The following is a 4,117-nucleotide window of genomic DNA, read 5'->3' as shown; positions in this document are numbered from 1 at the left end:
CAAGTTAAATAATATTTCGTTATTTTTAACTTCCAATGTGTGTCAAAACTAAATAATTATTTTTAATATTATTTTTTAATTTAATAATAGTATAATTATTATTTTTTAATATAAAGTATTATTTTAAGATAAAACATTTGGTTAAAAGAGATAACCATATCTAATCAATTCTGTGAATTACTTAATTTTAAAGTAAATAATGTTCATATTAACGTATATAAATAAATAAATAAATATATATATATATATATACTAAATATGCTAAATAAATATAAACTAAATTTGAATTAAATTTATTACATTTCTGCAGTTAAATTATTTAATTACATTGTTTCAATTAAATTAACAATGTATTAAATAGGAGCAGATAAAATATAGAAAGAATTAAAAAGGATTAATGTGGATAAAATATAAAAAGAATTAAAAAAGGACTTAAATTAGGTACTTTGATACTGATAATTTTGAATTGAGTAATTTGATATTATAAATTTAACGTAGAAATTTTGATTTAATTTAATTCATTTTAAGTTCTCCCTTTGTCTCTTAATTGTTTGCTAAGTAACACAAAATTGTAGAAATGACTTCGGTCCCACGGAATGTTGATTGAAGAACGCTGCGTTACGATATATGCTGCAGTAATGTGCAGACCGGTAGTGCATAGCACAAGTGCACTCTGGGTAACTGCCGAAGCGCATCTGTGCAACATGTATGCGGTTCGATGCAGCAGAATCGAGCACGGGCCAGTGTATGTACACCAAATTGCCGGCAGCTCCATGATTAATCGCTTCTTGCAGTTGCTTACAATCTCTAATTACATTACCATCGTGATACTCTTCGCATTATATGTATATAATAGCGTATAATATTCGGAGAACTGCTCACGTCCTGCCGATTATTCTGTCATTTCCTACAAAACGTATATGTCAATTTTAGCGATGTATCTTCTTCTTCTCAGCAAAAATTTAAAAGGAATTTTTTTTCCCGTTTCTTGTCAATCTTCAATGTTACAGCTATTTTCATAATTACACACGGTAGTATACACAAGTGCATCAAGATATTACAAATTCTTATCTTCTTTTAACAGTAGTTTTTAGCTACACAAAGTATTTACATAAAAGAATACAATTATAAAAATTACAAAAATTAAAAAGGCCACGTTTAAAGATTTAAAATGAAATTGTAACACTCTGAGCGAGACATTAGAATTCCGCGAACAGTGGAGAAAACAAAGTTGTATCTTACAAATCAAAAGTAGGTATAGACTTGACTTCATACAACAAAAAAGCAGTCTTATCATAAGTAAACTTCATTGTATAAAAAGAATTAATTTATTGCATAATCACATAATAAAAATCTAGTAGAAATTTCAAACATTTTTTGGGCAGTTATTAGACAGTTATATATTAACTTCTATCTAGTAATTGAGAAGTAAAACTCTTTAGAATTCCCATCAAGATGTAACGCTTTGCCTGCAGTTACTGCACACAAAAGATGCGCAAAATCTGAATTCACTTACTGAACAAAAACGAGGCAATAAATGGACTTCAATTAATTAACAAGCAAACCTGCAGCTCATGAAATTAGCAGTTTTGTCTTAGTGATAGTTCGTATTTTATAAATGAAAATCTATCAAATTCTTGTCCATTTCCGACGCAATATATTGTTACAATTAATGGACATAATAATACTAGACAGTAATTGGATAAGTGTCTAGGAAAACTGCATGGACGGAGACTGTGTGGAGCAGATACAAAATTCCACAGACAAGAAATCTGGCATGTGGAATTTCCATATGCCAGATTTGAGAAACAAAAATTGAAATTTGTGCGGATTTTAACAAATATGGATAGAAATATCAAATAAGTAAAGACGCGGACTGATTGGGTCGGAAAAGACTAAATAACGTAATGCATGTTCACAAAGTTCTTAATACACAACTATTAAACATAGATATTTTAATGGACGAGTTTATTTGTTAAAACAGCGCTCGAAGAATGTCCTTTGCAGTTGCAACTTACAATTAGTAATAAAATAATATTTATATTTATTAATTGTACGGGTATACATATATTTACAAATACATATATTTGTATATATACAAAGAAAATCAATCCAATATTTACTACCCCCCTCCCCACGATGTTGTATTCCACATGCCAAAAAATTAATCTCCGCCCATGAAAACTGCATACATTTCTACCAGGGATTATTAGAATAAATATTTGTTGAACAAGTCGGTGAAATGGAGGGAAATATCTCGTCTAATATAAAAAGTTGACAACGATATCGCTAACCTGATAGCATGTACAGCACGTACGATACAGCACGTATCCGTCAGTGCACACTTCGATGCAACAAGGCGCAACGTGGTGAAATCAAGCGTGAACTGCATATACCCAAATTGTTCGGAACGAACTCTATGGATTTGCACTTCGTTAGCTCATACGTCGATTGTTGGTTTTTTTCCGAATATGGTCCGTCTCTGAATCAAGCGTACGATATTACTTTATAAATTTATGAAAGCTAAGCTTTACAATCGGGAAAAAAAAATCTGCGTCGTACAAACAAGTTTTTAAATACGCTGAATATACGTTCAAACGGATATCGAGTCAATTAATTTAATTTAATTAGCACGCGATAAATAATACTTCATTCTGTATTTATTGTTTATTCATCGCATCGGCGAATTTTAACGTTTTAACTTATTATCACGTATTTTACAAATTGATATTTGCTCGGACGAGAGTGTCCGCCAATTCTGTTTGCCCACGCATTTTCTTTATCTTTAAGCATAATTTCGTTATTTTTTCTAAAACACTATACATCACGAGCGCTTCGCATGCGCTATTTAACTCTTTTATTCTTTACTTTTTACTATATTGGCACTACAGACGCGCGCTATTTAAGGATGAATAGTACGTACAATAGTAGTAAAAAGTTACTGGAATTTGATTTTGACGAATATGCTCTTCTCGTATAATTTGAGTAATAAGGATTATGCAGAATCTCATCATTTATTCAGAACTAGAACTATTTCTATATGTATAGTATACTTACTATATGAGAAGAGCATAATATTCGCCAAAATCAAATTCCAATAACTTTTTGCTACTATTGTACGTACTATACATTCTTAACTGCACTTTTACTTTTTACTATAATTGACTATAATTATACATCAACCTCAAAACATACAACTGTCAAAAGTCAATGCAATGACAGCCGCTCACGAAGTTAGCGCAGCGAAAGAACCAATCAGCATCGCGGAAAAGAGCCAACAATAAATTTCGAGTCTTTCGAGATTTCAATAGATTCGACTATCGATTTAACATGCAAAACATTTATAAAAACATCCATATATAATATATATAATGTATGTAAAATATTATAAGAAAAAAAAAAATAATAATGTTCTAAAATACATTAATATTTATCCATAATTATAATAGGTATTTGTATATACCTTTGTACATATAAAAAATGGACAACGTTTAAATGCATACAATTACACTATTACAATATATTACACTATTATATCCTCAAATAGATATAATCATCAACTAAAAGATTGCAACACTTTTTTTTATCATTTTCAGAACACAGTTTATTTTCGAGCGATTGCTTCCTATGGATCTAACCAATTACATTTAACCGCTCCACTCCGAGCAAAACTGCGTTCCAAAAAAACCCATCAAAATAAAAAGTGTCGCAACCTTTTAGTTGATGACTATACAATGTCAAAACATGTGGTGACAACCGCTCACGAAATTAGCGCAGCGAGAGACCAATCAGCGTCGCGGAAAAGAGCTGACAACATTTCGAAACTTTCGAGAAGACTTTGATACATCGATTTAACATGCTTTTCTAGAGAGAATAATTGTAAAAATGTATATGCCATCCACATGTGCTAACGAGCTGTATAAATCGAAACTTTTAGCTTTTACCTAATTGCTTCGTTAAAATTATCTAATTTATTGTTTTACCTTTGCTCTTGATCGTCGTATATAATTCCGAATTTTATGTTTTACATGTTTATTACTGTGATTTATATACGCGTAGAATTATTCTACCGCGAGAAGTTCTACCACCACATATATATATATATATATATACAGGG

The 4,117-nt window shown here is 30.5% G+C and overlaps 1 long non-coding RNA gene across 2 annotated transcripts; it reads right to left on the bottom strand.

The window, feature by feature from the left end:
* Window positions 1-372: 372 nt before the first annotated feature.
* Window positions 373-3,164, bottom strand: LOC105455198. Of its 2 annotated transcripts, none has more exons than XR_975094.1 (3): window positions 3,125-3,164; window positions 2,295-2,482; window positions 373-907 (listed from the first exon to the last, which is right to left on the bottom strand). It is a non-coding gene; the product is annotated as an uncharacterized LOC105455198 (long non-coding RNA). The 2 variants fall into 2 exon arrangements; XR_975093.1 differs by having other exon boundaries at window positions 3,058-3,129.
* Window positions 3,165-4,117: the final 953 nt, after the last annotated feature.

Source organism: Wasmannia auropunctata, unplaced genomic scaffold (genome assembly GCF_000956235.1).
Source record: "Wasmannia auropunctata unplaced genomic scaffold, wasmannia.A_1.0 LD335907.1, whole genome shotgun sequence".
Lineage (NCBI taxonomy): Eukaryota > Metazoa > Arthropoda > Insecta > Hymenoptera > Formicidae > Wasmannia > Wasmannia auropunctata.
This window is presented reverse-complemented; position numbering and strand designations above follow the sequence as displayed.